This window comes from Piliocolobus tephrosceles, chromosome 14 (genome assembly GCF_002776525.5).
Source record: "Piliocolobus tephrosceles isolate RC106 chromosome 14, ASM277652v3, whole genome shotgun sequence".
Classification (NCBI taxonomy): domain Eukaryota; kingdom Metazoa; phylum Chordata; class Mammalia; order Primates; family Cercopithecidae; genus Piliocolobus; species Piliocolobus tephrosceles.
This window is the reverse complement of record NC_045447.1, coordinates 107,418,268-107,445,231: the sequence shown is the minus strand read 5'-3', so window position 1 is coordinate 107,445,231 and position 26,964 is coordinate 107,418,268. Positions and strand designations below refer to the sequence as shown.

At 39.6% G+C, this 26,964-nt stretch overlaps 1 protein-coding gene across 5 annotated transcripts in view; it reads right to left on the bottom strand.

Annotated features, from left to right (window-relative positions):
- The window catches only part of PTPDC1 (protein tyrosine phosphatase domain containing 1), a 134,284-nt gene extending 108,873 nt beyond the window's left edge, over window positions 1-25,411 (bottom strand). For 4 of the 5 annotated variants that reach the window (XM_023187798.2, XM_023187797.2, XM_023187799.2 and 1 more), the window contains exon 1: window positions 25,042-25,411. The gene's annotated coding sequence lies outside the window, so the exon portion shown is untranslated. The remainder of the gene's footprint in view (window positions 1-25,041) is intronic. The other variant, XM_023187795.2, reaches the window with a different exon arrangement.
- Window positions 25,412-26,964: the final 1,553 nt, after the last annotated feature.

Below are 26,964 nucleotides of genomic sequence, written 5' to 3'. Positions count from 1 at the left end.
TGGTTTATCTTCCACTTTCCTTTCTCACAAAAACAACAACAACAAAAAACAAACAAACAAAAAAACTAAAAGTCTAAGTACCACCCCTAGAATTTCCAGTAAACCAGCACCAGTCTGAAGATCATGTTCTCATTGAAAGGTGGAAAGAAGAAAAACTCGAGCCAGCCTGGGAAGGACCCTACCTTGTGCTGCTAACCACCAAGACTGCTGTTCGCACGGCAAAAGAGAATGGACTCATCACACCCGAGTCAAGAAAGCGCCACCCCCTCCAGAGTCGTGGGCCATAGTTCCAGGGGAAAACCCTACCAAACTAAAGCTAGGAAAAATTTAATTCTTTTCATCTATTCTATTACTCTTTCTTCTTTCCTCGTTCTATTGCTGACCATCTAGTTATTAACATAACCAAGTCAATTTCACCTCAAACTGTTGCATTTAAAGCTTGCCTTGTTATAGCCTGTGAGGACTTGCCAAGTCAAAGACAGCTTTCTACTTCAGAAAAGTACTTCTGTCCCTCCTGACTCTCCTCAGACGAGGCATTAGTAAACTAGGACCATTTAATCCGGGGAGATTTCGATAAAGACCCCAGTGCCAACCAGGAGTGTTGCCCCCCCCCAATATAGAGCTTTCACTGGTCCAACATTCCGTGGACTACTAAAGAGCAAGGATGGACTGCCCCAACCAGTGTTTGTAATTTCCCTAAAACCATACATTCATTTTACTAGAGGATCATAGAAGTTAAACACTTAAAACAAACTTTAGCAATTAAGACAGGATACCAGGATGCAAATGCCTAGTTAAAATGGATCAAATATTCCATCTGCACGTTAAACAAAAGCAATTGTTATGCTTGTGCACATGGCAGGCCAGAGGCCCAGATTTTCCCCCTTCCACTAAGGTGGTCCTCCAGTCGACCAGGCATAGGCTGCATGGTAGCTCTTTTCCAGGATTCTACAGCCTGGAGTAGTAAGTCATGCCAAACTCTCTCTCTGCTATATCCCAAAGTCCGGCACCCCGCAGTTCAGCCCCCGAGGGCCATCCAGATTCTGTCTCCCAACACTAAGTTCACTTCGTGTCTCTAACGACAGGGAGGAAACTTAGCATTCCTTGGAGACCTGAAAGGATGCAGTGAGCTTAAGAATTTTCAAGAGCTTATCAATCAGTCAGCCCTTGTTCATCCCCAAGTGGATGTGTGGTGGTATTGTGGTGGGCCTTTACTGGGCACTCTGCCGAATAACTGGAGTGGCACTTGTGCTTTAGTCCAATTGGCTATCCCTTTCACCCTGGCATTTCATCAACCTGAAGGAAAAAAAAAATAATAAGACATCATAAAGCGAGAGAAGCCCCTTATGGGTCTTTCAACTCTCATGTCTATTTAGACGCAATTGGAGTCCCACGAGGAATACCAGATCAGTTTAAAGCTTGAAATCAAATAGCTGCAGGATTGGAGTCAATATTTTAGTAGGTGACAGTTAATAAAAATGTAGATTAGATAAACTACATCTATTACAACCAATAGCAACGAGCTTTTCATGAGTTAAAAGAAAAACTCATATCAGCCCCAGCCCTGAGGCTACCTGACCTGACAAAACTCTTTACATTCTATGTGTCAGAAAGAGAAAAAATGGCAGTTGGAGTTTTAACCCAGACTGTGCCCAGACTGTGAGGCCTGGCCAAGGCCAGTGGCCTATCTCTCAAAACAACTAGACAAGGTTTCCAAAGGCTGGACCCCAGGTCTAAGGGCCCTAGCAGCAAAGGCCCTGTTAACACAAGAAGCAGATAAACTAACCCTTAGGCAAAACCTGAATATAAAGCACCCCCCATGCTGTGGTAACTTTAATAAATACCAAAGGACATCATTGGTTAACAAATGCTAGCTTAACCAAGTACCAAAGCTTGCTATGTGAAAATCCCCACATAACCATTGAAGTTTGCAACACCCTAAACCCCACCACTTGCTCCCAGTATCAGAGAGCCCAGTTGAACATAACTGTGTAGAGGTGTTGGATTCAGTTTATTCTAGCAGGCCCAACCTCTGAGACCATCCTTAAACATCAGTAGACTGTGAGCGGTACGTGGACGGGAGCAGCCTCGCCAACCCCTGCAAAGTGACTCTGAAGACGACGACAAGCCCTGCTCCAGTCACACCTGGAAGCTGATTGGTCCACGCATGGCCAAAGCATGAGGAAACTCATCGCGGGACTCATTTTCCTTAAAATTTGGACTTGTACAGTAAGGACTTCAACTGACCTTCCTCAGACTGAGGACTGTTCCCAGTGTATATATCAAGTCACTGAGGTAGGACCAAAGGTTGCTAAGGTCCTATTATTTTACGGTTATTGTAAGTGTACTGGAACTCTAAAAAGAACTTGTTTGTATAATGTTATTCTATACAAGGTGTGTAGCCCAGGAAATGACCAATCTGATGTGTGTTATGACACATCTGAGCCTCCCATGACCACAGTTTTTTAAAACAAGATTAAGAACTGAAGACTGGTAGGGGCTCATAAATGATACGAGTAAAGTGTTAGCCAAAATAGAAAAAAAAAGGGTGCCCAAACAAGTCACCTTAAAACTTGATGTCTGTGCTGTCATTAATAGTAATAAGTTAGGAATAAGGTGTAGTTCTCTTAATTAGAAAAGAGGCTATATGGCAGAAAATAAGTACATCTGTCATAAATTAGGACTGTGTGGAAATAAATGTAAATACTGGTCTTGTGTCATTTAGGCCACTTGGAAAAAACAAATTATGAGAAGGATCCAGTCCACCTTTGGAAAGGAAAAAATGGCCCTTCTTGTACTAAGGGTCAATGTAACCCCTTAGAGCTAGTAATAACCAATCCTTTTGATCCTCGCTGGAAAAAAGAGGAGCGTGTGACCTTAGGAATTGATGAAGCCAGACTGGATCCTTGAGTAAATATCTTGGTTCGAGGAGAAGTTTACAAACGCTCTCCTGAGCCAGTGTTTCAAACTCTCTATGATGAACTAAATGTGCCAGTACCAGAAATTCCAAGAAAAACAAGAAATTTGTTTTTGCAATTAGCCAAGCATGTAGCACAGTCTCTCAATGTCACTTCATGTTATGTATGTGGAGGAACTGTAATAAGACATCAGTGGCCATAGGAAGCCTGAGAATTAGTACCTACAGACCCAGTTCCTGATGAATTCCTGGCTCAAAAGAATCACCATGATAATTTCTGGGTCCTAAAAGCCTCAATTATAGGACAATATTGCACAGCTAGAGAAGAAAAAGAATTCACTCACCCCGTAGGACGACTTAGTTGTCTGAGACAGAAACTGTATAATGGTACCACAGAAACAGTCACTTGGTGGAGTTCAAATCACATAGAGAGGAATCCATTTAGTAAATTCCCAAAGTTGCAAACTGTGTGAACCCACCCGGAGTCCCACCAGGACTGGACAGTCCCCACTGGATTATACTGGATATGTGGGCATAGAGCTTATGCCAAATTACCTGATCAGTGGGCAGGTAGTTGTGTTATTGGCACTATTAAACCATCTTTCTTCCTACAGCCCATAAAAACAGGCAAACTCCTGGGCTTCCCTGTCTATGCTTGCCGTGAAAAAAGAAGCATAGCTGTAAGAAATTGAAAAAATGATAAATGGCCCCGAGAGAATCATACAATATTATAGGCCTGCTACTTAGGCACAAGACGGCTCATGGGGATACTGGACCCCCATTTACATAATCAACCAAATCATACAGTTACAAGCTGTCTTAAAAATAATCACTAATGAAACCAGCAGAGCCTTGACTATTCTGGCCCGGCAAGAAACTCAGATGAGAAATGCTATCTATCAAAACAGATTAGCTCTTGACTACTTGCTAGCAGCTGAAGGAAAGATCAGTAGGAAATTTAACCTTACTAATTGCTGCCTACACAAAGATAATCAAGGGCAAGTAGTTGACGACATGGTTAGAGATATGACAAAACTAGCACACGTGCCCATGCAAGTGTGGCATAGATTTGATCCTAGGGCCATGTTTAGAAAATGGCTCCCGGTGCTAGGAGGATTTAAAACTCTTATAATAAGAGTTATAATACTAATAGGAACCTACTTACTGCTCCCTTGTTTGCTACCTGTACTTCTTCGAATGATAAAAAGCTTCATCGCTACCTTAGTTCACCAAAATGCTTCAGCACAAGTGTACTATCTGAATCACTATTGATCTGTCTTGCAAGAAGACATGGGTAGTGAAAATGAAGGTGAGAACTCCCACTAATAAAATGAGTGAGAGTCTCAAAAGGGGGGAATAAGGGAGGAGACCACCCCTCATATCGTCTTATGCCCAATTTCTGCCTCCAAAGAAAGAAAAAGTAAAAACTAAAAGGCAGAAATGAAATCCACAGGCAGACAGCCCGGCCCGGCACCCTGGGCCTGGTAGTTAAAGATCGACCCCTGACCTAATTGGTTCTGTTACCTGTAGATTACAGACGTTGTATAGAAATGCACTGTGAAAATCCCTATCTTGTTTTGTTCCAATCTAATTACTAGGGCATGCAGCCCCCAGTCACGTACCCGCTGCTTGCTTAATCAATCACGACCCTCTCACATGCACCCCCTTAGAGCTGTGAGCCCTTAAAAGGGACAGGAAATGCTCACTTGAGGAGCTCGGCTCTTGAAAGAGAAGTCTTGCCGATGTCCCCGGCTGAATAAACCCCTTCCTTCTTTAACTTGGTGTCTGAGTTTTGTCTGTGGCTCGTCCTGCTATATTCCCATTTGTTTTTAAAATAGACTTTGTTTTTTAGAGCAGTTTTGGAATCACAGCAAAACTGGGCAGAAGGTACAAAGGCTTCCCATATACCCATCCCCCAACAGACTCCCCCACAGAGTGGTAAGTTTGTTACAATCAACTTACACTGACACATAATTATCACCCAAAGTCCATAGTTAACATTAGGGCTCACTCTGTGTTGTGCATCCTGTAGGTTTAGAAAAGGTATAATGATACTATAGTATCATGCAGAGTGGTTTCACTGCTCTAAAAATCCTCTGTGCTCCAACTATTAATCTCTCCCTCTCCTTGAAACCCTGGGAACCACTGCCTTTTTTTTTTTTTATACTTTAAGTTCTAGGGTTCACGTGCACAACCTGCAGGTTTGATACATAGGTATACATGTGCTATGTTGGAACCACTGATCTTTTTACTGTCTCCATGGTTTTGTCTTTTCCAGAATGTCACAGGGTTGGAATCACAGAGTAGGTAGCCGTTTCAGACTGGCTTTTTTCATTGGATAATGTTCATTTAAGGCTCCTCCATATCTTTTCATGGCTTAATAGCTTGTTTCTTTTTAGCACTGAATAATATTCCATAGTCTGGATATATCACAGTTTATCCACTCACTTATTGAAGCACAATCTTGGTTGCTTCCAAGTTTAAGCGATGATGAATGAAACTACTATACACATTCATGAGCAGATTTCTGTGTAGACCTAAGTTTTCTGCTCATCTGAGTAAATACCAAGTGTACAACTGCTGATTGTATAGCAAGCATGTATTCAGTTCTGTATATTATTTCTGTTTATAGATGAGGAAACTAAGACAAAGAGAAGTCAAATAATTTGCCTAAAGTTACACAGTTACTAAGCACGACAACTGGAATTTGAATTCCCACAGTTCAGCTCCAGAGCTTGTGCTCTTAAGGACTACACATATAGTTTCTGAACAATAAAGACCTATTAAATAATAAAATTTAAACACACAGAGTTTTAAATATTTAATTGGCTTTTATTCATGATTCACGAACTAGGCAACATAATATTCACTCTACAAAATAGAAAGGAACTCCACTGGGTGTGGCAGGACAATTGGCTTTTTATAAGGCAGCTGCAGCAGGAACAGGGAAACAGCCTAGTACAAAGAGCAGACTGATTATCCTCTGGTTACTTTCCTTGTATGAGTTTAAGCAGTGACTTCCTTATGCTGGCCAGGTTGACTGGGCCCCTTCCGACTGGATGCTGCAAATCTCCTGTTTTGTTTTGCTTTTTCCTAGAAAACTGGCCCATTTGTGGATTTCCTGTTGGTTTGTGTTTTAAGTTTTAGTTTAATTATGTGGCATGTCACACGAATGACTCCATTTTGATTTGGTCTATTACGGTCTAGTGCAGAAACTTGGTCCAAATCAATGGGCTCACATAAATTTTATTTACTAAATCTGTTTTCCTTTGTGCAGATATTAATTTACTGATTTTTTAATCCAAATTTTCATTCACTGTTATCTCAAAGACAAATATCAGGAACATGGCCCCTTTATACATTTTAGCCTCCTATCTCCTAACAGAAACACGAATGCTAGTCTAAATGTAAGATTATAAAATCCAAACACATTTCAATAGAGGAGTTGGCACATATTAGCTTTGTGATCTTAGGCACATTTATTAATATCTCTGAGACTTACTACCTACCCTACTGGATCATTGTAAAGATGACCCGAGAATGGTCATGCAGACCTAATTCCGTCCCCAACATGTAAGTCAGTCTATTCTCAATATAGCAGCTACAGTAATCCTGTGAACTTCAGTTAGTCATGTTACCCCTCTCTTCAAAACCCTCCACATCACCCTAATTAAAATTTAAATCACTCCTCCATTTCATTTTTCTCTACAGGACTTATGACATCTAACACATTATATACTTTATTTATTTGTCCTATTGTCTGCCTTCTCCTACTGGGATGTAAGCTCCATGAGGGAATAGAGTTTTTTTTTGTCTGCTTTGTCAACTGGTTTATCTCCAAAGCCTAGAACAGGACCTGGCACATAGTGGTACTCAGTATTTGTTGGATGTATACATGAATAAACATTCAATAAAAGGCAGCTGCCACCACCACCACCAACACTTTTATCACTTAATCTCTCTGAATGTTAGTTTTTTCATCTGTAAGGTAGGAACAGTAAATCTTGCCTTACCCATCTCAGGGTTACTGCTAAGAACATATATAATTACATGGCAGCACTACACAAACACAAGGAATAGCATTATTCTTATTTAGTCTTCCTGATCACATTTATCTCTCTAACTTCCTGCCCATTTTCTAGGTGACAGATTTGTGTTCCAGTTCCCTGAGGGTTAGATTTGTTTTCTTCTCAGCAGAAGGTACAGAGGCTTGATACAGATGCACTATAGCAGTAACTTGTACCCTCAGCCCACATTTTCTCTCCTTTAGGATGCCTTCCCTAGTATCAATTACATATTTTACCCACATCCCTCATCACATAGGGCTGAGTGAAGATTTATTGTATGTAGGTTTATGTGGCTCAAATACTATAAAAACAGCCTCCTAATACCACTGTAGTAATTTCTTCTTGAGGAATTAAAGCACTGCTTATGATTCCTTATGTAGTAAAATTAAACAAAAATAGATTTCCTTTAAACTGAAATGTCCTCACCTCTGAATTTATAACCTAAAAAAAAATGACATGACTATATAAAATTCCTTTTCTTTTCAAATCACCCCAGAGGAAGCTAGGCAACATTTAAAAAAAAACCGTTTTCTTTTTTCAGATCCCTCAACATTTCTGATACGGTTAGTCCTGGGGAAAGGAGTGAGAGCCACCTAGAAACGTGTTGTCTCTGGCAGAGTTTACTACACTATTACCTTCACTGGCTTTGTGATTTCACACCTCAGATACACCCTACAGAAGTCTCCAAGGCTCTCAGGAGACCAATCACAGACTGGGGGAAAACAACAGTTCAGCAGGAACCCTGCTATTTCATCATTTACAGAAATAGGCTATTTGATTTGGATTCTTCAGAAAACACATTATAATAAAGAATGGGTAAGATGTTAACTATAGATGAAGCTGGTTTTTACAACCAATGTTTCCATATTTCCCATCCTTTTTCCCACAAGCAGCCACAGGTGGCTTATTTGATTGAAACTTATTCCCATAGGTTCAATCAACCTCAAATCAAAGATACTACCAAAGATGCTTCTAAGCTCATCGAAAGGCCAACAATTCCTAATTAAACCCATCAGATCACCTGGATGACTTTCTTAAAATCCCAAACTGCTGGGCACTCCCCTCTAGAGTTTGCACTCAGTAGTTTTAGAGTGGAACGGAGAATTCTGCATTTCTAACTCATTTCCATGTGATGCTGATGCTTTTAGAAACACTGCACTAGGTAAGCGGTTTGCATTTACCTAACAGCAAGTATTCATATTCATATAGGTTCCTGTGAAGATCTGTTTCCTGGGTTCTATTTAGTTGTCAAACATTATAAACCTTCTTTTTACAGTTCCTGAGCCAACCTTCACAAAATCATGAAATACAGCAAGAAGACCTACATCATCAACTAGATCTAGAAACAAGCTCAAATTCATGGATGAGACCTGGCTACCAAAATTCTGTTTTAGGACAAACACATCACTTGAAATCTGAGCACTGCTATACAGGTGGTATCAACAAGATCAAAGACCCTCCAAATATCAGACACTTTTTAGTGAAGTACCAGATACCACAGTTTGGACACCATATGTGACTTTATAATCAATACATGTTCATTATCTGAATATCCCTATTAATAAATATATAAATATTGTAGATACATAATTATGTCTACCTTTAAATACATCTTTTGTGACACTGCTTGAAATTTTTTTCAATTGATAATTTCAGGCTAGTTGCAGTGGCTCATGCCTGTAATCCCAATACTTTGGGAGGCTGACATGGGAGGATCGCTTGAGCCCAGGAATTTGAGACCAGCCTGAGCAACATAGTGAGACCCCCATCTCTACAAAAAATATAAAAAATTAGCCAGGTGTGATGGTGAGCACCTATAGTCCCTACAGTAGTAGTGAAAACTACTACTCGCGAGGCTGAGGCAGGAGGATCGCTCGAGTCTGGGAAGTCGAGGTTGCAGTCAGCCATGATCACACTACTGCACTCCAGCCTGGGCGACAAAGTGAGACCCTGTCTTTTTTTTTTTTTTTTTTGAGATGGAGTCTCGCTCTGTCGCCCAGGCTGGAGTGCAGTGGCCGGATCTCAGCTCACTGCAAGCTCCGCCACCCGGGTTTACGCCATTCTCCTGGCTCAGCCTCCCGAGTAGCTGGGACTACAGGCGCCCGCCACCTCGCCCGGCTAATTTTTTTGTATTTTTTAGTAGAGACGAGGTTTCACCGTATTAGCCAGGATGGTCTCGATCTCCTGACCTCGTGATCCGCCCGTCTCGGCCTCCCAAAGTGCTGGGATTACAGGCTTGAGCCACCGCGCCCGGCCGACCCTGTCTTAAAAAAGAATAATAACAATTTCAGATAGTTCAATAGTAAAAGCTCAAAATACTGAGTATAGCAGAGTTTGTTATTCACTTCATCCCTATTTATATACAGACTAGGAAGAATAACAAGATTTTCTACCTCTTCGATTCGTGAACTATTTCTCTATTTTTCTAATACTTATTCTGTAAAACCTATTTCGTGTGTCTGGGAAGCAAGCCTGGGTGTCTAAAAACACAGGCAGGTGGGTAGCTCTTGGGAATTCACAGGCTTAGATCAGATCATCCATAGCAAGATATATAAGACATCTCATTTAGGCAGTGATTTAACTCATAGATTAGCCTTCCCTTCCTCCTGAGACTCTGGAGAAAAGACTGTTAGATAAATTTTATAAAGAATAAGCCCATAGAGCAAGAAATAGGAGTTGGTCATCCAAGAACCTGTGCTCTCAGTAAGCTTTTGGAAGACAGAAAGCACATGAAAGTGAAGGGGCAACTAAAACTAAGGGTGGAAGTTATGGCCCTAGTATAGATGACTGCATCTCATCAGAAAAGATGGAAGCCAGAGAGAGTGAGATGACTATTCTTCAATTTTGAAAGAAAGTGATGGTCAGTCAATAATTCTATAACCAGTTAAACTCTCCTTCAAAAATGAAGGAGAGCCACGGGTGCAGTGGCTCACGCCTGTAATCCCAGCACTTTGGGAGGGTGAGACAGGTGGATTACCTGAGGTCAGGAGTTCGAGACCAGCATGACTGACACAGTGAAACCCCGTCTCTACTAAAAATCCAAAAAAATTAGCCGGGTGTGGCAGCACATGCCTGTAGTCCCAGCTACTTGGGAGGCTGAGGCAGGAGAATTGCTTGAACCTGGGAGGTGGAGGTTGCAGTGAGTTGAGACCGTGCCACTGCACTCCAGCCTGGGCGACAAGAGAAAATCTGCCCCTTCCCCCAAAAAGGAGAAATTAAAACATCTTGAGATCAAAACAAAATAAAACCTGAGAGAATTTGTTGCTAGCAGACCTGCCCTAGAAGAAATAGTAAAGGGAATCCCTCAGGCTGAAATGAAAAAAACAGTACATTGTGATTCTCAGATCCAAAGAAATAAAGAACACCAATAAAGATAACTAAATAGATATTATAAAAATACATATATGTAGCTTTTTTCTTGACCTGTTTTAAAAGACACCTGCATAAAGCAATAATTATAAAAATGAATCAATGAGCTTATAATATATAAAGATGTAATTTGTATTTTACTACAATGGTACAAAAGAGGTAGAAGTGAATGAAAACACACTAAATGAAAAGCTTTTGCATACTATTGAAATTAAGTATCAATCTGAAATAGACTGTTTTAAATTAAGATGCCAATTGTAATCCCCAGAGGAAACACTAAAAATATAACTCAAAAAATACAGAAAAGAAACAAGGGATTTGAAAAGGCATAATAAAAAATACCTAAGATAAAAGAAGGCAGGAATTGAGAAATAAAGGAACACAAAAGACATAAGCTATAAAAAAAGGTAGGCAAATAAATCCTAATTCATCAGTAATTACATTAAATGAAAATGGATTACACATCCCAATCAAAAAGCAGAGCCTGGCAGAATGGATTAAAAAAATGATCCAACTATATGTTATTGACAAGAGACACATTTTAGATTTAAAGACAGGAATAGACTAAAAGTAAAAAGATGGAAACAGATATACCATGCAAGAAGTAATCAAAATTGTGCTGATATTGCAATATTAATATCACACAAAATACTGTTTAAGACAAAAATTGTTTTGAGACAACAGGACACTTTATCATGCTGAGAGTCAATTAATAAGGAAGAGATAATAATTACAAACATTGTGCACCTAAGAACAGAGTCCCAAAAGACATAAAATAAAAACTTACAAAATTGATGGGAGAAATAGACAATTCAACAATAGTTGGAGACTTCAATACCCTATTTTCAATAATGGATGGAAAAACAAAACAGAAGATCAACAAGAAAACAGAAGAACACAATGAATTATCTAATCCTAAGTGATGCTGTGGAGACAAAAGTAATTCCATCTTGGATGCTAGTCCACCATATTGACTTCTGACTCGCCCCAGTCCTGTGAATGCCTCCTAATTCCCACTTTATTTACTATCCCTAGTGTAAGAACATCTACTCCTGCTTTTAGATCAAAGCAACCTTGATGTTACCACATCAAGGTTCATTTAGCATTCTTTTAGCATTTAGCATCAATAATGCATTTAGCATTCTTGACTATTCTGGAGGGTTGCCTTTGTTTTGCTAGAGCATGTATACCCTTTCCCTATGGTATGTAAGCCTTGGGTCTGGGGAGTAACAGTACAGATATTCACCTGTCTTCTGGCCACCAAAGACCACACTTCTATAAGTTCCCTCAATAAATCCACCAATACCAACAAACTGGATCTGTCTGCCTCCTTCTCTGGTTTCTCAGCTCTTTCAGCATTTGGGGGTCATTTTGCATAGTTAGTACTTTTGCAGAACAGACATCTAAAGAAAATTCCAGACCCAACAACAGCAGAATATACACTCAGTGCACATGGAACATTCTCCAAGGTAGACCATATGCCCATATGCCAGGCCATAAAACAAGCCTCAATACATTAAAAAAGAATGAAATCACAACATATGCTCTCTTATCATAATGAAATTAAATTAAAATTCAACAACATAGAGAAAATGTGGAAAAGTCACAAATATATACCAGTTAAACAATATTTAAACACATCTTTAAATAACTAATGGGTGAAGGTCAAAGAAAAACATACAGTGGAAAATATAAAATACTTTGAGTTGCCTGAAAACAAACATAAACAATACCAAAACTTAGGGAATAAAGTTATGGCAGTACACAGAGGGAAATTTAATAGCTACAAGTGCATATGAGAAAAGAAGAAAGATCTCAATCAATAACCCAACCTTCCACCTTAAGTAACTGGAAAAAGAAGAGCAAAATAAACCCTCAAACAAGCAAAAGGTAGGAGGAGGTATGCTTGAATGTATACCCCAAAGTTCCTGTGTTGGAAACTTAATCTCTAATGCAACAGTGTTGAGAGACGGGACCTTTAATAGGTCTCTAAGAGGACCTTTACGAGGCTTTGCCCTCATAAATGGATTAGTGCTGTTATCAGAAGAGTGAGTTCCTAATAAAAGGATGAGTTTGACCCCTTTGTTTTCTAACACACATGCTTTTATGCCCTTCTGCCTTCTGCCACTGGTGATGCAGCAAGAAGGCCCTCATCACATATGGGCCTCTTAACCTTGAACTTCTCAGCCTCCAGAAATGTAAAACATAAGACTTTTCTTTAGAAATTTCCCAGTGTGTGGTATTGTTATTGCAACACAACACACACTAGGAAAGTGGGAAATAAAAAAGATTAAGGTGGCAATAAATAAAATAGTAAAGGCCGGGCGTGGTGGCTCAAGCCTGTAATCCCAGCACTTTGGGAGGCCGAGACGGGAGGATCACGAGGTCAGGAGTTCAAGACCATCCTGGCTAACACGGTGAAACCCCGTCTCTACTAAAAAATACAAAAAGCTAGCCGGGCGAGGTGGCTGGCGCCTGTAGTCCCACCTACTCGGGAGGCTGAGGCAGGAGAATGGCGTAAACCCGGGAGGCGGAGCTTGCAGTGAGCTGAGATCCAGCCACTGCACTCCAGCCCGGGCGACAGAGCGAGACTCCATCTCAAAATAAAATAAAATGAAATAAAATAAAATAAAATAAAATAGTAAAATGTAAAACAATAGAGAACATCAATGAAACCAAAAGTTGTTTCTTTGAAAAGAGAAACAAAATGGATAACTTTTTAGTTAGACTGTCCAATGAAAAGAGAAGACTCAAATTACTAAATCAGAAATGAAGGAGGGAATGTTATAACCAAATACAGTAATGAAAAGAATTATAAGAAAATACTGCGATGAAAAGTATGCAGATAAACAGGTAATGAAGGTAAAATAAATTCCTGTAAAGGTGCAAAATATCAAAAAATGCCTCAAGAGGAAATAGAAAATCTGAATAAACCCCTAACAAGTAAAGAAATTGAACTACTATTTCAAAACCTTTCCACAAAGAAAAGCCAGGCTTCACTGATGAGTTCTATCAAACATTTAGAAAAGAATTAACACCAATCCTCCTCAAACTCTTTCAAAAAAAGGAGAGGAGCAAACATGTCAGAATGCAATCAGTGAGCACAGTATTACACTGATACCAAAATGAGAAAAAGATATCACAAGAAAACCAAAGATCAATCTTATATGAATATAGATGCAAATATCCTAAAAAAAAAATTAGCAAACCGAATCCAACAACATAAAAAAAGAATATTCACCATGACCAACTTGTATTTATTTCAGGAATGCAAGGTTGGCTTAACATTCAAAAATCAATTAATGTAATACCTCATATTAATAGAATAAATGTCAAAAACCACATGACTATCTCAATAGAGAAAAAGCATCTGAGAAAATCTGTCTTCTCAGGATAAAAATACTCAATAAACTAAGTTTATAAACAAATTTCCTCAGCCTGATAAAGAGCATCTTTGAAAAACCCAAAATTAACATCACACCTGACAGTGAAAAACTTAGGGCTTCCCACCTAAGATCAGAAATAAGAATATATACTCTCATTAGCATTATTCAACATTGTAATGGAGGTTCCAGCCAGTGTAATAATATAAGAAAAGGAAATAAAAGGTTTCCATATTGAAAAGGAAGAAGTAAAACTATTTATTTTTGCAAATGATGTAAACCTGTATATAGAAAATTCTAAGGAATCCACTTAAAAAACTATTAGAACTAATAAGTTCAGCAAGGTGACAGAATACAAGATTGATATATAAAAACAATAATACTTCTATGAGTTTAAACTAAATTTTGACCGTATTTCTGTAAGTTCTGTAAGAAAAAGATGTCTTTTTCAAGTTGAGGCAGTTCTATTTTATTCTTTCATTTTCTGAGAGTTTTTAAAAAAGAATGAATGGGTGTCAAGGTATGCCAATTTTTTTTTTCAGCACCAATTGATAATATCCTGTAACTTTTTTCTTTAGCTTATGATGGTGGTTATATTGCCTAAACTTCAAATACTGGACCAGTTTTGCATTCCCTCTCAACAAGGCTCAAGGTGTGGCTCACAAAGTTTGATAGGTTGGGTTTTCATTCAAAGTATTGTTTTTCTCTCTGCAGACACATATGTCCACTCTTACTACTTCTGTTCAACATAGTATTAAGTTCTAGCCAGAGCAATAATGCAAGAAAAATAAATCTAAGGCTTCCATATTGAAAACAAAGACGTAAAATTATGTCTACCCAGAGATGTCATGCTCAACTATGCAGAACATCCAGTGAAATCTGCAAAAAAATACTAAAATAGTAAGCTAATTTAGCAAGGTTGTGGTAAACATGATCAATATGTAAAAATTAATCACTTCATGTAATAGAGATGAATAATGCAATTGAAATTAAAAACACATTTGCAACAACATCAAAAAGTACGAAATATTTAGGCATACATCTGACAAAAGATATGAAAGGCTTGTACGCTGAAAACTATAAAATATTACTAAGAAAAATTGAAGAGGATCTAAATAAATAGCAAGATCTACTGTTCACAGTTCAGAAGACTACATGTTAAGACATCAGTTCTCTCCATCATAATTTGTAGATCACAATCCAACCAAAAATCCCACAAGGTTTTTTGTAGAAACGGACAAGCCAATTCTAAAACTTATATGGGCCGGGAGTGGTGGCTCACATCTGTAATCAAGAGCTTTGGGAGACCAAGGTAGAAGGATTGCTTGAGGCCAGGAGTCCAAGACAAGCTTAGCCAACATAGTGAGGGTCCCATCGCTACAAAAAATACAAATAAAAATTAGTAGGGTGTGGTGGTGTGTGCCTGTACTCCCAGCTACTTGGGAGGCTGAGGTGGGAAGACTTCTTGAGCCCAGGAGTTTGAAGCTGAAGTGAGATATGACTGCACCACTGCACTCTGCCTGTGCAACACAACAAGACTCCACCTCTACGAAAAAATACAAATAAAAATTAGCAGATTGTGGTGGTGTGCACCTGTGGTCCAGGTACTTGGGAGGCTAAGCCAGGAGGCTGACGTTTGTGTCCAGGAGTTTGAAGATGCAGTGAGTTATGATTCTGCCACTGCACTCTAGCCTGGGCAACAGAGTGAGACCATGTCTCTATGAAAAATAAAAAATAAAATAAAACTTATATGGAAGTGCAAAGGAGCTACATTAGCCAAAAGAACTCTGAAAAAGAAAAAGTTGTCAGAACAACACTACCTGATTTCAAGCTACAATAATAAAACGAGTGAGGTAGTAGCTTAAAAACAGAGCAAAGGAACAATAGAACAAAAAACAATATACCTACATCCACTGGACAAATAATTTTTGACAAAAACGTAAAGATAATGAGGTAGATAAAGTATGGTCTTTCCAACAAAGGGTGCTGGAACAACTGAAAATCCATATGGCAAAAACATGAGCCTCAATCTCTTATATCACATATAAAAATTAACTCAAAATTGATCATACATCCAATTGCAAGAACTAAAAATATTAACTTCATTAATTCAAGGCAAAAACTAAAGGAGAAATAGACAAACCCACTATATATTTGTATTTATAGTTGAGGCTTCAACATCCTTCTCTCAGTAACTGATTAAGCAGGCAGAAAAATCAGTAAGGATAGAGATGACTTGAACAGCACTATCAACTAAGTTGATCTAATTTATATATATAGAACATTCCATCCAACAACAGAAGAGCACATGGAACAGTCACCAAGGTAGAACACAATCTGGGACATAAAACACACCTGAACGAATGTAAAAGAAGAGAAATAATACAAACTATATTTTTAGACCACACCAGAATGAAACTGAAATCAATAGCTGAAAGACAGTTGGGTAATTGGAAATATTTGAAAAATACCCAACACACTTCTAATTCTAAATAACACATAGGTTAAGAAGTCTGAAGAGAAATTTAAAAATATTTTGAACTAAGTAAAAGTTAAAGTGTATACATATACATCTTGCACAACAGTGTGAATGTACATAATAGCACTGAAATGTACACTTAAAACGGTTAAGATGATAAATTTTGTTATGTGTATTTTACAATCGAAATTAATTTTTAAAAACACAACATGAAAATTTATGGGATGCTGCTAAAGTAATGTTTAGAGAGAAACTTATAGCAGTAAAAGCATATTTTAGAAAACAACAAAGACCTAAGATCAATAACCTATGCTTCCTCCTTGGGAAACTAAGGAAAACTAATTTAAACCTAAAGCAAGAAAGAAGAAAATGACAGACCACTAACCAAGAAAAAAAAAAAAAAAAAGAGTGAAGACACAAATTGCCAGTATCAAGAATAAAAGAGAGGTTAGCACTATTAATCCCATGCACAGCAAAAAGATAATAAAGGAATACTATGAGTAAATCTGTGCCTATAAATATGATTATTTATATAAAATGGACCATTTCCTTCAAGTGCACAAACTACAAAAACTCCCTCAAGGGGATATAGATAATGAATAGTCCTACATCTGAAAAAGTCATAAAATTAGTAGTGAAATTAGAAAAGAAATTTCCCCAAAAAGGAAAACAACAGACTCAGATGGTTTCACTGGTGAATTCCACCAAACATTTAAGGAAGAAATAATACCAATTCTATAACCTCTCCCAGAAAGTAGAAGAGTAGGGATCACCTCCCAATTCATTCTGTAAGGCTAGCATTAACCTAATGCCAAAACTAGATAGAAGAATTTCCTCAACCTAATAAAGACTATTTTTAAAAAGTCACAGTTAATATCATACTAAACAGTGGGGGACTTGATGTTTCCCCCTTAAATCAGGAATGAGGCAAGATGTGCTCTCTCACCACTTCTATTCAACTTCATATTAAAAGTCCTAGCTAAGTGTAATAAGAAAAAAAGAGAAAGGTATACAGATTGGAAAGAAAGAAAGCTCTCTTTATTCACAGACAACGTAATTGTCTTTCATGGTTGTCCATGGATGCAGAAAACCCCAAAGACTCTACTGAATAACTCCCGCATAGGTAAGTTTCACAAGGTTGCAAGATACAGTCATCCTCAGCAAACTGATGCAGGCCACATGTTCTCACTTATAAGTGGGAGCTGAACGATGAGAAAACATGGACACATAGAGGGGAACAGCATATATTGGGGCCTGTCAGGGGTCGGGGGAGGAAGAGCATTAGGAAGAACAGCTAATGCTGGGCTTAATACCTGGGTGATGGGTTGATCTGTGCAGCAAACTACCATAGCACACATTTACCTATGTAAAACACTTGCACATCCTGCACATAACCCTGGAACTTAAAGTAAATCTAAATAAATGAAGAAATACTTTGTGTTCTTGATTGAAAGATAACATAGTAAAGATGCTAATTCTCTCCAAGTTGATCTACAGGTGTAATAAAATTCATATTGAAATCTCAGCCAGGTATTTTGTAGACATAAACAAGCTTGTTCTAAAATTTATATAAAAAGGGAAAGGTGCTAGAATAGCCAATTCCATTCAGGAAAAGAAGAACAAAGTTGCAGGATTTACATGACCTGATTTCAAGACTTAATATAAAGCTACAACAATAAATATAGAGGGGCAAAACATTAGACACCTCAATTAATGGAACAGAATAGAGAGATTGGAAATAGATGCAGAAAAATATAGTCGACTAATTTTTGAAAAAGGTGCAAAGACAATCCAATGGAGAAAGAAAAGTTTTTTCAACAAATGATGCAAGACATCTGGATGTTTATATGAAATAAATTCAACCTCACTCACACCTTACATAAAAATTAACTCAAAATGTATCTTAGACCTAAATGTAAATGCAGAAACTATTAAACTTCTAGAAAAAAAAATAGGAGAAAAGCTACATGATCTTTGGTTTGCTGATGAGTTTTTATTTTTCTGAGACAGGGTCTCACTCTGTCACCCAAGCTGCTGTGCAGTGGTGCGATCACGGCTCACTGCAGCCTTGACCTCGTGGGCTCAGGTGTTTTTCCCACCTCAGCCTCCTGAGCAGCTGGGACTACAGGCACACACCACCACATCCAGCTAATTTATTGTATTTTTTGTAGAGATGGGGGGAGTCATTTTCAGAGATTTAGGTGTGGAGCAAAGAGGAAGAGTATACCCTATTTTATTCCCTTTATACATCTCTGTATTGTTTGAAATGTATAATTATTTTAAAATTATAAATAAAACTTTGATACTATATTTTAAATTTTCTACTAAAAAACACGGGCACGGGATCTGAACAGACACCTTACTGAAAACATATAGATGGCAAATAGGTATGTGAAAAGATGCTCAGTATAGGGGATGTGCAAACTAAAACCATAATACGTACCATTACACATCTAACTAGCAATATCAAAGTACTGGCAAGGATGGAGAGTAACAGGAACTTTCCTTTATGAATCACAAATGAAGGACATTCGCAGTTCATGGGAGGAGGTCAAAATACCAACATTAACAGGAGTTAGGAAGAAGCTGATTCCAGCACTCATGGATGATTTGGAGAGGTTCAAGACTTCAGTGGAGGAAGTATCTGTACATGTAGTGTAAACAGCAAGAGAAGTAGAATTAGAAGTCGAGCTGAAAATATGACTAAATTGCTGCAATTTCATGATAAAACTTGAATGAATGAGGGACTGCTTTTTACGGATGAGTAAAGAAAGTGGTTTCTTGATAGAGAATCTACATCTAGTGAAGATGCTGCACTCTGATGAACTGAAAACAAAGGATTTAGAATATTCCTTGAACTTGGTTGATAAAGCAGTGGCAGGGTTTAAGAGGAGTGACTCCAGTTTTGAAAGAAGTTCCACTGTGGGCAAAGTGCTATCAAACAGCATCACATGCTACAGAAAAATCTTTCATGAAAGAAGAGTCAACTGATGCAGTAAACGTCATTGTTATTTTAAGAAACGGTCACAGCCACGCCAGCTTTCAGCAGAAGTCTATCCTGATCAGTCAGCAGCCATCACCACTGAGGCAAGACCCTAAACCAAAAAAGATTACGACTCACTGGAGCCTCAGTTGATCCTTAGTATTTTTTGGCAATATTTTAAAATTAACATATATACATTTTTTAGACCTAATGCTACTACACATTTAATAAATTACAGTCTAGTGAAAACGTAACTATTAGAGGCACTGGGGAAAATTTGTGTGACTTGCCTTATTGTGATATTGACTTTATTGTGGTGGTCTGGAACCAACCAGCAGGATCTCTGAGGCATGCTTGTATAATAAATGCATGACATGACGTAATCTCACTGAAGGGGATGGGGAGGATGGAGTGTAAGAAACTTTGGAAATGAATGGAAACCATAAGAGAAACCAACAACAACAAAAAGCCCTGTACATAAGCACCGTTCTGTAATTGGTTTTTATGGAAGTATGGGTTAATAGTTCTGATACTGCTGTACCTGTATACTGGAACTGAAAAAATAAGTAAAAGGATGGTGAATGGTGGGAGCCAGATTTCTCACAATGGACTGGGAGGTTATGGATAAGTAAGGAGGAAAGGTTAGAATAAACCGTGTAGTTCTCAGTTAGATTCTAAGACATCAGGGTGAAATTCTCTTTGGCTTAATATAGACACTGATGAGTAAAAATAGAAATAAAAATATGTATGCATACACAAGTTAATATATATACATATATTTCCTACCTATGGTCACTGACAACGGCCTAAAAGCAACGGCACTCCAAGAGTGATGAACATATCAGAGCAAATCTAGTTTCTAATACTATTTTCCAATAAAAGGAACCAGGGATCCTTGGTTGAAATGATTAATTTCAGGGCTAGCGCAGGGAATATACAAGATGAGCCTGGAGCATCATGTAGTGCCAGAAAATTAGGGAAGTACTCAAAACACAGGGATGGATGAGAATGTCAAAAAGATGCAGAAGCAACTGAAAGAGCTCTCAATGGCAAAACTGGAAACAATTTGAGTAACAAAATAAACAATGTAGTATTAAGTTAAAACTGGCCAGCAACAGAAGACCTAGAATTTAATAAAAACAGTTCAGTTTTATCTACATCTTTACAAATCTGAGAGATTTTTAAGTTGATTTGTCTACACAGGAGGTCTACCATGGATCCAAGTAATAATCACTTAGAAAACAGAATTTAGAAGGTGTAGGCTAAAAGTACAATTATTCTACAATCTCTTTATAAGAATTTAAGCTATTAGGCCGGGCGCGGTGGCTCACACCTATAATCCCAGCACTTTGGGAGGCCAAGGCGGGTGGATCACGAGGTCAGGAGATTAAGACTATCCTGGCTAACATGCTGAAATCCCATCTCTACTAAAAATACAAAAAATTAGCCAGGCGTGGTGGCAGGTACTTGTAATCCCTGTTACTTGGGACGCTGAGGCAGGAGAATGGCATGAGCACAGAAGGCGGAGTTTGCAGTGAGCCGAGATTGCGCCACTGCACTCCAGCCTGGGTGACAGAGCGAGACTCCATCTCAGAAAAAAAAAAAGAATTTAAGCTATTAAGGGCATTCACACTTTAAAAATCCACAAGCAATCAGCAGGACTCTGTTTTCCCTGTTTTGAACTATCTAAACAGCAGCATCACATGGAACAGAAGAATATGATCTAATGACAATACTTTCCCCATGTGCACTAGGCAATAAATGCAACTAATCACAGAGAGAAGAAAACCTCCCCTGTGGTCCTTGCTTATTATCTCTGTTTTCAAAGAGCTTTTGCTCAAAGGAAAGAAAATACTGAACTAGAGTCAGTTGATTTGTACATGATAAGGCTGATTATGTTGGAGGCATAACAGAACTTTTGCAAAACAGGCATATAGAATGAAGGAAGATGTAGAGATCAGTCAGCACGGGGGCTGAAAATACTAACTCAATTATGAGGTTGAAAGAAAGAGATAGCCATCCAATAATAATATTCAATGGACATGGTGGAGGAGACCTTGTTCAGGTAGACCACTGATAAAAAGTATCAGAAACATAAGAAGTGTTCAAGAAATAATAGTAATGATGACAGTGAATATTATAAATTACCCAAGTCAGGATGGTCAGCACCTAGGAGTCTTCAGGTAAAAGGAGTTAGAAAAGATATGTGTTGGCATTAGCTGCAGAACATTATCTTGGCAATGTATTAAAAATCAACTTTTTAATGGTAAAAATTGTAAAAATTTTTATAGTTTAAAGGAAGTAAAATATAAAATTGTGTACAAGTTTGTAAAAATAAATATACACAAACTGAAGCAGATTGACCAAAATACTAATGAAGGGAGTATGGCTGACTTTTTTCCTTTATGTTATTTATTCTATTATTATTATTTTGTTATTGTTACTACTCAAATGACTAAAACAAACTTTAAAAATTAGTTTTTACTAATACCTTTCACTAAAGACACATTTCAAAATCTTAATTGAGACTTAAGAGTTTAAGATAATTTCCTAATATTTTTTCACAAATTTAAACTCAGTGAGGAACATATTTTTTCACCATGTTAAATTCATTGACATTATTCAGTTTTACTGTTTAAGCATTTATTAAAATCTGTAATTACTTTATTTGCTTACTATCTTTTTCTTATATAATTTCTTTTAGGTTAGGGACCTTGTTTGTCTTCTTTATAGTTATATTGTCTACATGTACCATACTGCCTGGCACATAATAAGTGTTAATAAATATCTGCTGAATTAACAAATGGATGATTTTGGTCACAGAGAGCAAAACCTGATAAGAAACTAGTCAATTTGCCCTTAGTTTTCTCAGCAAAGTTTTTTAAAAAGATGGCCCACTATATTTTTATGAAATTTTTAATGTCTCACATATAGTTAAGTGCTCCAGAAAATGCATCTTTTTGGAAATGAAAGTGATCTTAAATATTACAGCAGGATAGGAACTCATAAGTTCGCTCTGAAGAGAGTGAGAGAGGAAAAAACTAATATTAATAGAATATAGTTGTGCTTAGCACTCTGCTAGGGCTTTACACATGCTGTCTCATATAAATGTCACAACCCTGGAGGCATCGTCCCCATTTTAAAGATTAGGAAAGTGAGAATCAGAGAGGAAGAACTGAGAGTCAGAGAGGACGTCACCGTCCCAAGGTCACATAACTAGAAAGTACTAGAATTGGGATTAGAACACCGGTTCTTCCTTAAACCCACTTTATTTCCTGTACCCCATGTTGCCACCACAGAAACCAGAAAAATGAAATACAACTTTTTCAGTAACAACACATTAGGTACATGAAATGATCCAGAGAATAACTGCAAAGAAATGTTTTGATTACTCAACTTCCATCATTTTTAGAAAAAGATATAAGTAAATTACATAAAACATGATTCTGAAGAAACATTTCAATGTATACATTTTCACATCCTCTACACTGCTTAACTTAGAACAAAGAAAATGTTTGGACTTTGAGGCAGTTGTTGGTTTTGAAAAAGGACGTGCAGGCTGGGGATGGTGGCTCACAGCTGTAATCCCAGCACTTCAGGACTCCAAGGCGGGAGATTACTTGAGCCCAGGAGTTCAAGACCAGCTTGGGGAACATGGCGAAACCCCGTGTCTATAAAAAACACAAAAAAGTAGCTGGGCGTGGTGGCACACAGCAGTAATCCCACCTACTTGAGAAGCCGAGGTGGGAGGATTGCTTGAGCCTGGCAGGTTGAGGATGCAGTGAGCTGAGATTGCACCACTGCACTCCAGCCTGGGCACCAGAGCGAGACCCTGTTTCAAACTTAAAATAAACAAATAAATAAATAAAAAGAGAGACAGAAAGAAAAAGGATGTGCTTCTCAGGAAGGGGAACATCACACACGTGGGCCTGTCGTGGCGTGGGGGGACGGGGAGGGATAGTATTAGGAGATATACCTAATGTAAATGACAAGTCAATGGGTACAGCACACCAATATGGCACATACATACATACGTAACAAACCTTCACATTGTGCACATGTACCCTAGAACTTAAAGTATAACTAAAAAAAAAAAAAAAAAAAAAAAAAAAGAAATAGAAAAACGATGTGCTTTTAAGAGAATTGTGAGGCCGGGAGTGGTGGTTTGTACCTGTAATCCCAGCACTATAGGAGGTCAAGGATTAATTTAAGCCCAGGAGTATGAGACCAGACTGGGCGACAGAGTTAGACTCTGTCTCAAAATAAATAAATAATAAAAGTTTAATAGTAACTTTCAAATAAATGCCTTGAACCTAGTTTTCAAGGAGGATCAGAATAGCACAGAAGGAAGCTCCTATTTAAAAAAGCACAGCAAAACTGTCAGGACTGTCTCAAAATGAAAGCTGTTCCACAGCAGAGGGTGCTGTCTCCTAAACCTTGGTTTTCTCCAACAAAAGATTTCCTTCCAAAGCCTGAATGGTCACTTGTCTGCAAAAGGAGATGGAATCTCTGTTTGGGAGGAGAAATTTGAGCCCCTTGGGTACAACCCCACGAAGCCTTTGGGGTTGGGTGGGAAATTAGACTAGAACAATTGTTCTTAAAATGGTCCCTGGGTCACCAATATGGGAATCATCTTAGAAGGGTGTGAAAATGCAGATCCTCCATTCCTGTCCCTGATACTGAATCCTCATTTCTGGAGTGGGAGCTGGGATTTTTGCATTTTTAAAAAGCCACAAGGTGGAATTCTTGTGCACTAAGAGGTTTGGACACAACTGGACAAGCTGGGAACCAACAGGATGAGTGGGTGGTTTTGGAGCCATAAAGACTTGGATTTAAATCCCAGTTCTTCCATTTAATATTAGTAGTTCTGACTGTGGCAAGTCACCCAAACCCTCTGAGCTTGTTTTCCCATACAGTAAATGAAATGACACTTTGTTGTGGAGATCAAATAAAACTGTGTGGGCATATGTATGTGTGTATACATGTATGTACCTGTACGTGTGTGTGTTAACAGTGCCTGGTAAGGAACTTTTATAAGATGACCTCTCGGAGTTTTCCAGCTCTCAGTCTATGAATGCTAGTATATTTGAATCCTTCCACATACACAACTATCGCAGGATCATCTGCTTATCCACCTCCCTAAAGCAGTGTTTCTCAACCTTTTCTTGATTTCCCTTCTCTCCTCCCAGGAGATGTTTTAGACATTTCATTTCCGAATCTGCCAACCCCATACAATTTGAATGCCATAGGTATAAGGTATATCTGCTTGTTTTGAGGCTCTTTGGAAGGTCACAAAGAACGGTAATATCTACCATCTTTTTGCCCCCCTAAGAACATAAGCAATATCAGCCATGTTGAGAATGCATGTCCGAGAGGTAAGTGACTTGGTCAAGGTCACGTGACTAATTTAGTGGCAGAATTAGATTTAAATTAGATGTCACAAACTGGCAGACTAGAACCAGCTTATAAATGTCTTTTGTTTGGCTTCCAGTGTTTCTCTCTTTCTTTTTTTAATTGATTGTCAACATCTACAAATTAAGAGATTTCACATAAAAATCCCGACATTCAACTTTCTTACGAAAAATCTGAGATCGCTCTGAGCGGCTGTTGAGAGGCGCTCGCCATCCCAGAACGTGGGGGTTCTCCCAGCATCTCCCAGCCCGATCCCTGCAGACATCTGAATGTGAGATCCTCAAATCCAAGACCTTTACACTTTAGTTTCAAGCTCATGACCCTCAATGATTTGCCTCCAACCACCCATCACTTAATAACTAGACGTTCAAAAAAACAAATCTGAAAGAGCCATACTGAGTGTGCGGCTAAACTAATTGCAAAATCCGAACCTTTTCCCGCTCGGGATTCCAAGCCCTCGGCGCCGGCTGGGGTCAGCAGGACGCGCCGTCCGTGTCGCACGTCGTCTGCGGCCGGCGGCCCAGGGCGCGCCCGGCCCGGAGAGGGTGCCCCGCGGAGGGTCTGTGGGTAGCGGGCTCTAGGGCAGCCTCTGCGCACCCTCACGGCGCCGCACCGATCCCCGCTGCTCCCTACGCGCCCAGGAGGCAGAGGGGTCCGGGCCCCGCCCGCCGGACAGCGTCCTCCGGCGAGCGCCTAGGCTGCTCCCCGCGACGGGGCGCCCCTGCTGAGGCCGCGTCTCCTGCGCTGCCCTCAGCGCGCCCGCTCGCCCGCCAATGTCAGCCGCCGTACGCCTCACGTGACGTGTGCCGGCCAATGGCGGCCTGAAGCGGACCGTGACGAGAGCGGTGGCTCTCTGCATTTTCGAACAGGCGCGGGCGGTGAGGGAACCGTTAGGGACGCTGAGGGGATGGTGCGGGTGCGGAAAGGGGACCCTGGGTAGGCGGACGGCGCGAGGACTGCTAGGGGACGGCGCGGGCCAAGAAGGACGGCGGGGGAGCTGGCTCCACGCGCTCCCCGGCCGCAGGGTCCAGACGAGTGAAGGAGGAAGAGCCAAGAGAGCTCTGGAGCAGCGCGGACTGAACCAGACGTCTGGCCGCCTCTCTCCCGGCCTGCTTCCTGTGTTGTTTCCCCTGCTTCTCCCGGTTCTGTCGGCCCAACTCTTTCGGCATCGCGGCCCCAGGTGATTCAGAGAAATCCGAGGAGTAGAATCTGGGTGAGAGCAAGGCCCAGCAGTTTACAGAGTGGCTGACGGGGTTTGCCTGCGTGTAACAGAAACCCCAGATTCCAGTATCCTAAACCCACGAGGGGCTTTTCCCCTCTCTCATAGAAGAAAGTGGGAGGAAGGTACCCAAACTCGTTCGTCTCTGTCATCCGCACAGCCTCACTTCCGTCCACAAATTTGCCTTATGGGCCAAAATAGTAGTTGGAGCTCCAGCCATCACATCCTTATTTTAGAAAGAGCGTTTCTGGAAGCCCCACACAAAGCCTTCTAACTACATCTTATAGACTCGAATTTAGCATCATGACCTCGCAGAGCTGGGAACTATAATCTTAACTTGGCACATTGATGCCCTTAAAAATCTTCTTTCCAAAATGAAGGGAGGAATGAATTTAATTAAGCAACTAGCAATCTCTGCTGCATCTTGTTTTTTCACCCTCTCATGTGGTCCTGTGTCTCACGGCTCAGTAGAAATAAGTCCTTCCCCTGCATGTGCAGAACAACTCACTAGGCAAATACATACTCTGTGGCAGACCCTATACTGGATACTTTACGTCTGTTTTCACATTTGATTCTTCTAGGTAGTCATTACTAGCTGCATGTTGCAGATGACACTAGAAGATAGAAATGGTGACAAACTGTGAATGCAGAGAGGCTGTTAGATTGACCGGATGGTCTGATACCAGTTGGCTGCAGAGTGCAAGCACATCGACCTAACAATGTTATTTTCTGTACCAAGTCCACAAAGGCCACTCTGCCTAAAGCTGACAGGAATCAACAAAGAAGATGGAGATACGATACTGCCCTATGGCTCAGGAAGCAGGCCCCACATAATACACCAATGCAAAAATAGTGTGACATCTAAACACCAGTATGGTAATGATGTAAAAAATGTGTTGTAGTAAGCAACAGATGAAAAGAGATTTGAAAACGTTGACTTGGTATTTCTCAGCACTGGCCTACAGAGAACTGTGCCCATACTTGGACTTAATAGTAAGTAATGGAGGCCGGGCACAGTGGCTTACACCTGTAATTCCAGCACTTTGGGAGGCCGAGGCGGGCGGCTCACCTGAAGTCAGGAATTTGAGACCAGCCTGGCCAACATGGAGAAACCTTGTCTCTACTAAAAATACAA